Below are 13,747 nucleotides of genomic sequence, written 5' to 3'. Positions count from 1 at the left end.
TGAATTTATAATAATATAATAATAATCTTTATTGTCACAAGTAGGCTTACGTTAACACTGCAATGAAGTTACTGTGAAAATCTCCTCGTCGCCACGTTCCAGCGCCTGTTCAGGTACACTGAGGGAGAATTCAGAACGTCCAAATTACCTAACAGCATGTCTTTCGGGACTTGTGGGAGGAAACCGGAGCTCCCGGAGGAAACCCATGTAGACACGGGGAGAACGTGCAGACTCCGCACAGACGGTGACCCAAGCCGGGAATCAAACCTGGGACCCTGGAGCTGTGAAGCAACAGTGCTAACCGCTGTGCAACCATGCCGTCTACTTAGCAGTGGAGCCAATAATAGCAACAGGCAGTTCCATTGCTAAATCAATGTGTGTTGCACTAACTCTTTGTCTTGTTACCAAAAGGAGAGGGTTTAATTTAACAGCCCTATTACCCATCCGTAAACAGAAAAGCTGTTTTTGACTCCTGATTTCCATCTTTATAAGTGGAGGCGTATTTTCCCCAACAGCCTCAGTTTGGAATGTTGTAGGCCTCTGTGAATAACCCCCAACAAGCTCGAGAAAAGGTCAAATAAGAGGGTTTATTTTGCATGCACACAAAACACGGGGAAGTATTTCACATCTGCCCCTTTTACACTCATGCAATAAAAGAGGACTAAGGGACAGAATGGGGTGCAGGGCAGGAGCACTATAAAAATAAGAGTCATATTTTCACATGTGGCCTGAGTACAGAATCCAGTGGTGTGTTCCTGAAGAGGGTAGCAGGCTGAATGTTGCAGGGTGATCCATCTTTCCAGAAGCGAAAAGCTCCATGATGGGAGAAGGCTCGCAGAGATGAATTAGTTTTAAAGGCAAAAGTACAGAAATTCCAATTTTCCAGTTATTCACAGTGTCGATGAGGATCAGGCTATTTTAAACCAAGACGAGAGTTCTTTCTGCTGCTACCTGTGAGCTGGTAAAGGGTAGACTGTGGCAGGCTGCTTGTCTGGGGTCCTACTTCTCTTCTGAGGTCAAACAGTGACGGAAGATAACATTCAAAAGCTGCATAATTGAATGAGTTCAGGCCGCTCAAATCTTGATCAGGTGACAGGATGGTTTCCAGTTGAGTTTCTCAGCTAATCAGGCCCCTTGTTGAATCCCATTGTGATTTGGAGCAGGTAACTGGGGCAATTAGCATTGGAGATTAGGAATCACAAACAGTTTCCTTTGTCCATAGTTGGTTGGGGCAGATATCTAGGGCTGGATTCTCCAAAAATGGGGCTATGTCCCCACGCCAGCGTCAAAAGGCTGGTGTTTCACTTGGGACTTTCCTAAAGAAAGTCCTGAGGATTCTCCTACCTGCAGGGGGCTGGCAGGGCCCCGGAGTGCTCCTCGCAGCTCTGTCTGCGGATACGGAGCCCGGCACTTCCGGTCGAGAATCTGCGCATGCGCACAGTGGCGCGACCTGTGGCGGCTGCGCCATGCGACATGGCGGACACGCACCGCGGACCGTCATCAAAAATATAGGCCCCCCGAGATCGTGCGCGCCCAGGGGTCTGTGCCGCCTGATCGCTCCCTTGGCTGTCCATGAGGCCCCTCCCACCCCGCTGTCCATGAGGGCCCACCCTCCCCGGTGATCGATCCCCCTGCCCCCCACCAGGTCAGCCGCGGACTGAGCCGCCATCCGAGGTTCCCGACGGCCAATACTTGGTTAGAACCACGCTGTCGTGAATTCGTCAATTTTCCTCGGAGAATCGCCCTCTATCAATGGCCGCCTACCCGCACCGAGTAGATTGTGCGTGAGTGATACCCGAGCTCTTCAGCGGCGCCGGTCCCGCTTTCAGGGTGAACGGCCATTCTCCACCCTGCGCAGAACGCGATCTCAGTGCGGTGGTTCGGAGAACCCAGCCCCTTTTCTGCTAATCCATTGTGTTGGCTTGCCTAGTATACTTATATGACACAAGGAATGTTATATTTGGATGTGAGATGTTAACCTTTGTTTCATTTCAAACTGCTCAAAGACATCTAGAAGTCTGCAGGTAATCAACTGGAGCTATGTTATCAGCCCAGTAATTGTCCATTTTGAAAAGCAGAAAAAAATAATTTTATGAAGTAACTAGGTTGATGGATTTATATTCTGCCTGTTAACAGGCTGCGGCAGTTTATAAAATTAGTCTAGCTCACCGTAATATCTCCCATGTGCTCTTAAAAAAACAGGTGTGTCCATCCAGAATACAATTCTGGTCATGCCACTTGAAAGCCCAAGCCCAGAAAATGAGTTGTCCATCTGGGCATCGTCATGCAAAAGGTTCATGTCAATATGTAAATAAGGCAATTCACATCACCTTGGGGAAGTGAGGGAAGATGACGTGACTATCATGATTGGATTCTCTTGCAGCCTCGTGACATGGATGGAGTCTCCTTCTAGATGTAGTTGTTCCTTATTATATTTTTAATAAGGCTGATGTTAGAACCTACACCTCAGGGACTGCAGCAGTTTAAGACCACCATCTCCTGAAGGGCAACTAGGGATGACCAATAAATGCTGGCCTAACCAGCGACGCCCACATCCGGTAAATGAAGACTGCCACAACAGTCATTAACAACTTGAAGACAAGAACATTAGTGGAACGGGAAAGTTGATTAAGCATTCAGTTCCGCTCCCACACTGTTGGTTAATGAGAGTGGGGTATTTGACGGATCACAATGGGATTTAACCCATAATTACTTCTTTTCATCCCTTCATTCCTTTTCTGAGCTGGGAACAAAGAGTAAAGAAAGTTACAGCACAGGAACAGGCCCTTCGGCCCTCCCAGCCTGCGCCGATCAGGAGCTATAGAAAGGGGGCTGTAAGCATTCAGATATTTGTCTGAAGTCCCACCGTCTTGTCAATTCAATGAAGGCTCTAGCCAACTAAACCAAATTGGCTGGTACTTCACTCAGATAGAAGTCAAAGTCACTTCACTCCGACACATCGGTGTATTCATTACTAATATCACACAGCAGCATTTCAACTCTGCAGTCGTGAAATAAGGAGGCGAAATAAGACATTTTTTCCCTGGTTTTTCTTATATCTAATCTTGCCTTCATTCTTCCTTTGATATTCTTACCACGATGACTTACAAATGAACTGTAATGCTGAACCAGTACGTCTTTGAAGTCCCACCGACCAGTTTCATTTGTCTTAGTCTGTCAGCGCCTATCACGAGCAGCCAATACGGCGGCTCATCAGGGTGACAGATTGAGCCATTATCACTCTGTGATACCCGTGCTTGCTGCTACATGTGGGACAGGGTAGCCAGTTTCACTGATCCCTGGATCACTGATGCTGGCTGTTTCTCCAGCGATCTGCCAACGTTGGCGACACTTTCTCTTCTGCGGTGTCAGAGAGTACAGGATAATGAGCTTTCCTGTCGACTCAAAAACAAAATGCCGGCTAACCCCTCTGGGATGATCAGACAGTTGTTAAATTAACATTTGAAGGGCGGCGCCCCCCCCCCCTTCCCAACCCCCCCCCACCCACCCCCCCCCCCCCCCCCCCCCAACCCCCGCCTAATCAAAACCTCCAAAAAATACTTAAAATCTTGCTGCGGAGAACCGACAGTTTTGAATTTGACAGCAGCTTGTGCTAATACAGTGAAACATCCCAAGACGCTTCATCAAACACAGAGTCACACAAGGAGGATATGTGGTCAAATGCTTGGCCAAAGAGGTAGGTTTTAAGGAGCACCAGGGAGGTGGGGTGAGGAAGAAAAAAGAGAGAGAGGCCTGGAGAGTGGGCAAAGAAGTGGCAGATGGAATACATTGTGGAAAAGTGTGAGGTTTTGCACTTCGGAAGGAGGAATGGAGGCATAGGCTATTTTTTAAATGGGGAAATGCTTAGGAAATCAGAAGCACAAAGAGACTTGGGAATCCTTGTTCACGTTTCTCTTAAGGTTAACGTGCAGGTTCAGTCAGCAGTGAGGAAGGCAAATGCAATGTTAGCATTCATGTCGAGAGGGCTAGAATGCAAAACCAGGGAAACACTTCTGAGGCTGGAAAAGACCCCATTTGTTGATGTTGTGAGCAGTTTTTGACCCCGTATCTAAGGAAGGATGTGCTGGCCTTGGAAAGGGTCCAGAGGAGGCTCACAAGCATGATCCCTGGAATGAAGAGCTCGTCATATGAGGAACGGTTAAGGACTCTGGGTCTGTTCTCGTTGGAGTTTAGAAGAATGAGGGGGAATATTATTGAAACCTCCAGGATACTGCGAGGCCTGGATAGAGTGGACATGGAGAGGATATTTCCACTTGAAGGGAAAGCCAGAATCAGAGGACACACTCTCAGACTAAAGGGACGATCCTTTAAAACAGAGATGAGGAGGAATTTCTTCAGCCAGAGGGTGGTGAATCTGTGGAACTCTTTGCCACAAAAGGCTGTGGAGACCAAATCACTGAGTGTCTTTAAGACAGAGATAGATAGGTTCTTGATTAATAGGAGGATCAGGAGTTATGGGGAGAAGGCAGGGGAATGGGGATGAGAAAAATATCAGCCATGATTGAATGGCAGAGCAGACTTGATGGGCCGAGTGGCCTAATTCTGCTCCCTTGTCTTATGGTCTTAAGTGAGTGAATTCCAGAGCTCAAAACCAAGACATCTGAAGACACAAACATGAATGGTGGAGTGATTAAAATCATGGATGATCAGGAGGCCAGAATTGGAACACTGCAGAGATCAAGGATTGTCAGATTGGAGAAGATTGACTTTTCTTGATCTGCCTCTTCAAAGAACCAATATTTTTTTCTACATTTCTTGAAACAAGTGGACAAGAGTTCACGATTGCACAGAGCCTTATAGCCCAAGAGATTTCATTTTTAGTTCCCCCTCAATGGATCCATTAACTGCGCGGCTGAAGGAATTGTGGAAGTGCACAAACTGGAGTCAATGCCGAAGGCACATGAAGAGGAGAAATCAGCCAATGCTCCTGATCATCAATCTTGCTTCTGTGGACATCACCTGGAAGGTTAGGATTATGCTTGGCTCTGATTTCCCTCACAGTTGAACGGCCCAACGTCTAGGTTCACAGACGTGGATTGGCCACATCGACGAGTTACTCGAAGGCAGCTTTTACTGATGGCATTGTATCTCAGAGTGTGAGAAAGAAAGAGGAGAAAAATGGAAGAGAAGAGAGACTCCTTTTCTTCTTGCTACTCATTCATCGATGTTGGCAATGGTAGGTATCATTTTCTTGTCATAAATTTCAAGGACCCGATTCTTTATTTCCCCAATTAAGGGGCAACTTAGCGTGGCCAATCCAACCACTCTGCACATCTTTCTGGTTTGTGGGGGTGAGAGCCACGCAGACACGGAGAGAATGTGCAAACTCCACACGGAGAGTGACCCGGGGCCAGGATCGAAACCGGGTCCTCGCTGCCGTGAGGCAGCAGTGCGAGCCACTGCACCACCGTGCCACCCTAACGGTAAGTAACATAATGGTTATGTTACTAGACTAATGATCCAAAGGTGTGTGTTCAAACCCCACCAGGGCAGCTGGGGAGTTTAAATCAGTTAATGAAGTCAAATCTGGAATAAAAAAGCTAGTCCCAATAATGGTGACTGTGAAACTGTTGGATTGTTGTTTGAAAAAAAGAAATTGGTTCAAAACAACAACGGGTTTATTAAGAATTCAAAACTATATAGAGAACTATACCAATGTCTGCATTCTCAGCACTAGCATCACAACTTGCTGCAAAAGCCCACGCTCTGCAACTAGATCCCGTTCTCGTTCCCCATTGACCGATCAGGTCATATGACCCTTCCGATGCATGTCCTCCCTACTACATCCTTATCCTTTTAAGTTCCCCGTTACAGAGTACATCAATAACTTATGCAACTTTCAAAACAATAATGAACAATTTTTAACACAGTTTATCAGAAACTCCATCTGTCAGGGGCTCTGGGTTTGACCCAGCTCAACTGCCTGAGGTTCTGCTGTAGAGGCATCTTCAGTCGGACCTGCTTCACTGGCACACTGTCCTGGTAGAAGTACATCACTTTCCACTGTTTCCTCAATCCCACTGGAAGCAGCACTTTGGCCTGCCACTGGTTGAAGAACATTGAAGTTGACTTTTTTCTTGGAGACACCATTATGTCTGTTCATTCACAACAGCAGCTGATGTACAGCCACCTTCAGTGGTTGGCCGGTCACTAACAACACCACTATGGTTGGGGTTAGCTTGCCCACTTTCACATTATTCAGTGACAAAATGTTCCATTCATCCTCTGGGCAATCCTCTATACAATGCACTGAGTCTGGATTATTTACTCTGCGGGTACCTGTGTCACGGACATCCTTTCCTTCCACTCCTTTCTAAACCTACACGTTTCTGAGGAGTGACTTCTCTCACACCGATAGCACTCTATTATTCCTCGGCTGTTGCTTAAATCTTCTGTACTGTGTGGCTCTTCCAGCTTCTGCATTATTATTTTGATTTAACCAGTGCCTTCACTCCTGGCATCAGCTTCCCGTCCTCCCTGGTGGGCCTCATTGCTCTGTATACTTTACAGCAGTTCCTGGGCGCCGTTCTCAATGCTCCCTTCCAGTGTCCCTTCTAGTGTTTTTTTAAAATGTTAACTCCGATTCAGCGAACAATTTTCTCTGTATAGCCGCAATGCTAACACCGCAAACCAATCGTTCTCTTAACATGTCATTCAACGCTGACCCAAAATCGCAATGCTCCTCGATTTTCTTAGCCTTGCTACAAAGGCGGCAATGGTCTCCCCTGGACTTCTCAACGTGGAGTTACCTTTGTAATATTACTGAAGGCTTCAGGTGGCAAAACCCTTTTGCCAGCCTAATAAACTCTTTAGATGTCTTTGTGTCGGGAGAATCTGAGGATGTTAAACTTCAGACCAAGTTATACATTTGGACCCCACATGCAGTCAACTATATAACTTTCTGCCGATCCTCCCCCTCTATTTCATTAGCCCAAAAAAGAATTCCAAACGCACCATGTACTAAGAACATAAGAACATATGAACTAGGAACAGGAGTAGGCCATCTGGCCCCTCGAGCCTGCTCCGTCATTTAATGAGATCATGGCTGATATTTGTGGACTCAGCTCCACTCTCCGGCCCGTACACCATATCCCCGAATCCCTTTATTCTTTAGAAAGGTATCTATCTTTTTCTTAAAAATGTTTAAAGAAGGAGCATCAACTGCTTCACTGGGCAAGGAATTCCAGAGATTCACAACCCTTTGGGTGAAGAAGTTCCTCCTAAACTCAGTCTTAAATCTACTTCCCCTTATTTTGAGGCTATGCCCCCTAGTTCTGCTTTCCCCGATCAGTGGAAACAACCTGCCCGCATCTATCCTATCTATTCCCTTCATAATTTTATATGTTTCAATAAGATCCCCCCTCATCCTTCTAAACTCCAATGAGTACAGTCCCACTCTACTCAACCTCTCGTCATAATCTAATCCCCTCAACTCTGGGATCAACCTAGTGAATCTCCTCTGCACTCCCTCCAGTGCCAATATGTCCTTTCTCAGGTAAGGAGACCAAAACTGAACACAATACTCCAGATGTGGCCTCACCAACACCCTGTACAATTGCAGCATAACCTCCCTAGTCTTGAACTCCATCCCTCTAGCAATGAAAGACAAAACTCGATTAGCCTTCTTAATCACCTGTTGCACCTGCACACCAACTTTGTGCGACTCGTGCACCAGCACACCCAGGTCCCTCTGCACAGCAGCATGTTTTAACATCTTACCGTTTAAATAATAATCCATTCTGCTGTTATTCCTAAAATGGATAGCCTCACACTTGGCAACATTGAATTCCATCTGCCAGACCCTAGCCCATTCACCTAACCTATCCAAATCCTTCTGCAGACTTCCGGTATCCTCTGCACTTTTTGCTTTACCACTCATCTTAGTGTCGTCTGCAAACTTTGACACATTGCACTTGGTCCCCAACTCCAAATCATCTCTGTAAATTGTGAACAACTGCGGGCCCAACACTGATCCTTGAGGGACCCCACTAGTTAACACTAGTTAAACACCCATTTATCCCCACTCTCTGCTTTCTGTTAGTTAACCAATCCTCTACCGATGCTACCACTTTACCCTCAATGCCATGCATCTTTAGTTTATGCAGCAACCTTTTGTGTGGCACCTTGTCAAAAGCTTTCTGGAAATCCAGATATACCACATTCATTGGCTCCCCATTATCTACTGCACTGGTAATGTCCTCAAAAAATTCTACCAAATTAGTCAGACACAACCTACCCTTTGTGAACCCATGCTGCGTCTGCCCAATGGGACAATTTCCCTCCAGGTGCCCCGCTATTTCCTCCTTAATGATAGATTCCAGCATTTTCCCTACAACCGAAGTTAAGCTTATTGGCCTATAATTACCTGCTTTCTGCTGACCTCCTTTTTTAAACAGTGGTATCACATTTGCTACTTTCGAATCCTCTGGGACAACCCCAGAGTCTAGTGAACTTTGATAAATTATCACGAGTGCGTTTACAATTTCCCTAGCCATCTCTTTTAACACTCTGGGATGCATCCCATCAGGGCCAGGAGACTTGTCTACCTTTAGCCCCATTAGCTTGCCCAATACTGCCTCCTTAGTGATTACAATCATCTCAAGGTCCTCACCTATCATATCTTTATTTCCATCAGTCACTGGCATGTTATTTGTGTCTTCCACTGTGAAGACTGACCCAAAAAACCTGTTCAGCTCCTCAGCCATTTCCCCGTCTCCTATTATTAAATCTCCCTTCTCATCTTCCAAAGGACCAATATTTACCTTAGCCACTCTTTTTTGTCTTCTATATTTGTAGAAGCTTTTACTATCTGCTTTTATGTTCTGAGCCAGTTTACTTTCATAGTCTACCTTACTCTTCTTTATAGCTTTTTTTAGTAGCTTTCTGTTGTCCCCTAAAGACTTCCCAGTCCTCTAGTCTCACACTAATTTTTGCCACTTTGTATGTTTTTTCCTTCAATTTGATACTCTCCCTCACCTCCTTAGATATCCACGGTCGATTTTTCCCCTTTCTACCGTCTTTCTTTTTTGTCGGCATGAACCTTTTCTGAACACTGTGAAAGATCACTCGGAAGGTTCTCCACTGTTCCTCAACTGCTTCACCATGAAGTCTTTGCTCCCAATCTACCTTTGCTAGTTCTTCTCTCATCCCATTGTAATCGCCTTTGTTTAAGCACAAAACACTGGTGTTTGATTTTACCTTGTCATCCTCCAACTGTATTTTAAATTCCACCATATTGTGGTCGCTCCTTCCAAGAGGATCCCGAACTATGAGATCATTAATCAATCCTGCCTCATTACACAGGACCAGATCTAGGACCGCTTGTTCCCTTGTAGGTTCCATTACATACTGTTCCAGGAAATTATCCCGGACACATTCTATAAACTCCTCCTCAAGGCTGCCTTTACCAACCTGGTTAAACCAATCGACATGTAGATTAAAATCCCCCATGATAACCGCTGTACCATTTCTACATGCATCCATTATTTCTTTGCTTATTGCCTGCCCTACCATCCTGTTACTATTTGGTGGCCTATAGACTACTCCTATCAGTGACCTTTTCGCGTTACTATTCCTGATTTCCACCCAAATTGATTCAACCTTGTCCTCCATAGCACCAATATCATCCCTTACTATTGCCCGGATGCCATCATTAAACAACAAAACTACACCACCGCCCTTACCGTCCATTCTATCCTTTCGTACTGTTTTGTGTCACTGTTTGTGTCACTGTTGAAAGTTTCTAATTTTCCAAAGAAGAGAAGAATAACTACTTTTGTAACTGTTTTGCAGCTTGTACTTGACTGGACTTGTTCTGCAAATCTTGCAAGCGAACCTGCCTTCAAAATTCTTTCTTCGGTGCAATCTGAGTAGCTATTGTTTTTCCTCGTCGCCAATTTTAAGAAAGTAATAATTGGGGACCACCAGTTAGCTAACAATGACGGGTTTACTAAGAATTCCATACTATACACAGAGCACTCTCAACAATGTCTTCATTATCAGCATTACTACTGGCTGCAAAAACCTGCTCTGCCTGAGGTCCCCGTGCTCATTCTCTATTGGCAGCATAGTGGTTAGCACTGCTGCCTCAAAGCACCGGGTTCAATTCTGGGTTTGAGTGACTGCCTGTGTGGAGTTTGTAGGTTCTCCCAGTGTCTGCGTGAGTTTCCTCCGGGTGCTCCGGTTTCCTCCCAGTCACAAGAATGTGCAGATTAGGTGGGACTACAGGGATAGGGCAGGTGAGTGGGTCTAGGTGGGGTGCTCTTTTGGATGGTAAGTGCAGACCATGATGGAGCAAATGGCCTCCTTCTGCACTGTAGGAATTTGACGATTGGTCATTTGGGGGGATGCACGCCCCCTTAAATGGGCTAGCTACTACAGACTCCAAACCCACAGCAATCTGGTTGACTCGAAACCATCCATTGAAATGGCTTAACAACCCACTCAGTTGTATCAAAACACTATACTCAGTGGTTTCATGACGCCAGTTCCTCCAGGAAAATGATGGCAGGGCAATAACTGCTAACCCGGCCAGAGATTATCAAATTCCATGACTGAATGTGATTGCCATCCCCAATTTCCCTTAACTGAGTGGATGGTGAGTCCATTTTAGCTCAGGTGCCTATTTTTGTGTCATTCGCAAACTTGGCAATGGTGCATTTACTACCCACGTCCAAGTCATTAATATATATTGTGAATAATTGTGACCCAGCATGGATCCCCGTGGCATTCCACGTGTTACAGGTTACCATCCTGAAAAAGCTCCTCTTATTTCAGCTCTGTCTTCCATCAGTTAGCCAATCCTTCACCCATGCAAATATACTATTCCCAACACCATGGGCTCTTATCATAGAATCATAGAATTTACAGTGCAGAAGGAGGCCATTCAGCCTATTGAGTCTGCACCGGCCCTAGGAAAGACTACACCTCTACCCTATCCCATCCCAGGAACCCAGTAACCCCACCTAACCTGTTTTTGGACACAAAGGGCAATTTAGCATGGCCCATCCACCTAACCTGCACATCTTTGGACTTTGGGAGGAAACCGGAGCACCGTAGGAAACTCACGCAGACACGGGGAGACGGTGCAGATTCCGTACAGACAGTGACCCATGCCGGGAATTGAACCTGGGACCCTGGAGCTGTGAAGCAACTGTGCTAACCACTGTGCTACCATGCCCGGTGTTATCTCTGTGTGGTAGCTTTTCAAACACTTTTTGGAAATCCAAATACATTACATCTACTGTTTCCCCTTCATCTACCCTGCTTGTTTTTGACAGGCATGATTTCCCCTTCATGAAGCCATGCTTCCTCTGATTGATTATATTGTGCATTTTTAAATGCTCTGCTATTACATCTTTTATAATGGACTCTAACGTTTTCCCAATGACAGAAGTTAAGCTAACTGGCCTATAATTACTTGCTTGCTTTGTGTCTACCTTCTATTTTTGAATAAAGGTGTCACATTATCAGTTTTCCAATCCTTTGGGACTTTGCCAGGATTTGTGGATTTTTGGAAGATTACCACCAGGTGCATACACGATCTCTGTAGCTACTTCCTTTAATATTATGGCATGAAACCAATCAGATCCAAGGGACTTATCGGCCTTTCATTCCATTCGTAATTGATGTATTTATCCTCTCCCTTTTTCCCCTTTATATATATTTTTGGAATGTTATTATCATCTTCCACTGTGAAGGCTGATGCAAAGTTTTTGTTCAACATCTCTGCCATCTTCTGTGCTGTACCATTTTATGATTTCCCCAAAGGTCTGGAGAAATCTCCCACGGCTATTCAGAGCCACCAGTAAACTGAAATGTGTCAGTCCTGAGAACTGAGAAGAAACAAGCAGCACTTGATACAGTTGAATTTCAGGGGCGAAATTCTCCTAACCGCCCCACCACATTTCTGCTCCGACCGGCCGGCGGGAGTCTCCGTAACACCGGCCGGTCAATGGGGTTTCCCATTGTGGGGCAGCCCCACGCCGTCGGGAAACCCCCGGGCGCCGGCAAAACGGAGACTCCCGCCGGCGGAGAATGACGCCCCAGATGGCTGTGTTTCACCGTTTAACAACAACTAATTTTAATGCTATATGCTGTTATCTTTATTAATAAGTTTCAAGGTGAGTACAGTCTTTACAACTTGCAATATTCAAAGAAGTAAAGCGCTGAGCTGATAATGTTTTAATTTATAGTTTGATTTGCATTTTATGTATTCACAATAATTGTTTGCCATACATTTAAATGACTTTGCAACGCGGATGGAAGCCAGTTTTTCCTGCTCTTTTATCAGCCTCTGTGAATGTGGCTCTCGCCATTGTTTCTGGCAGAAGATATTGGGCGGGATTCTCCGTTAGCCGACGCCGAAATCAAGGAATGCGATTGGACGGAGAATAGTTTCCGATGCCATAATCGCGGCAGGCGCCGATTTGACGTCACATTGCGATTCTCCGTCACCTTGAAAACGGCATCAATGCGTTTCACTCCGCACGGACAGGAGGCACCATTTGTATATCATTAGCGGGCCCGACCCGGTACTCTCCAGGGTCTCCGCGATTCTCCGCCTCCGATGGGCCGAGTTACCGATGGCGTGGTTCACTTGTCATTTTAAAAGTTGTGAAACCGGCATGGAGGCTGTTGAGGGAGAGAGAGAGGGGGTATGGAAGGTGTCCAACATCGGCATCGTTTGCTGATAGTTGTGCGTCTGGCCGGGAGGGTTTCTGCTGTGGCTGGGGGCAAGTAGTGAGGGGTGGCCAGAAGGTGGCCTGTGGGGTCGGGGCGGACGGGCACGGAACACCATTGCCGCAGCCGGCAGGGCAGCCATGCAGTTGCACACACCGCTAACAGCCCACTTTGAACCTGGTGCCACGGTTCATATAGATGTTGCCCTGGGCACACCCCTGGGTGCCCTTTGGCCCCAGCCGACACAGCAACTGTGTGGGCGTGCTCCAGCACAACCAGTGCCATTTTTATGGCTGGGCTAAGTGTGTGTGGGGAGTGGTATTCATAGAATTTACAGTGCAGAAGGAGGCCAACAGGCCCATCGAGTCTGCACCAGCCCTTGGAAAGAGCACCCTATTTAAGCCCACACTTCCAACCTATCCCTGTAACCCAGTAACCCCACCTACCTTTTTGAACACGAGGGGAAATATAGCATGGCCAGTCCACCTACTCTGTACATCTTTGGACTGTGGGAGGAAACCGGAGCCCCCGGTGGAAACCCACGCAGACACGGGGAGGATGTGCAGAGTCCACACAGACTGTGACCCAAGTCGGGAAATGGACCTGGGACCTGGAGCTGTGAAGCAACTGTGCTAACCACTGTGCTACCGTGCCACCCATTAACGTGTAACGTGTATGTGCGGCTGCAGCTTGTCAGTCGCCCGAGTGTCGATAATGGACCCGGCGAATCCTGCACCGTTTTTCATTGGAATCGATTGTGTCCCATGCAGCTCTGGTGCTCTCCCCACAACTGCAGCAGAGTCAGTCCAGGTGCAGCACCGTTCTTCCTGTCGTTTAACTCCACGGGTTCTGCGTTGGGGTCAACAACGCCCTCTCACCTCTCCCTATATTCTTTGGCTTAAGATATTAAAATTATACTTTCGAATCAACTCATCAGCCAGTACAAATTTCCGTTTAATTGCATAAAACATACAGCAGAGGGACAGGCCATTTGGCCCATCTGATCCCTGCTGGCAATTCATTCAAAGCCCCTCCCATTCTGTTC

Source organism: Scyliorhinus torazame, chromosome 10 (genome assembly GCF_047496885.1).
Source record: "Scyliorhinus torazame isolate Kashiwa2021f chromosome 10, sScyTor2.1, whole genome shotgun sequence".
NCBI classification, from domain to species: Eukaryota; Metazoa; Chordata; class Chondrichthyes; order Carcharhiniformes; family Scyliorhinidae; genus Scyliorhinus; species Scyliorhinus torazame.
This window is presented reverse-complemented; position numbering follows the sequence as displayed.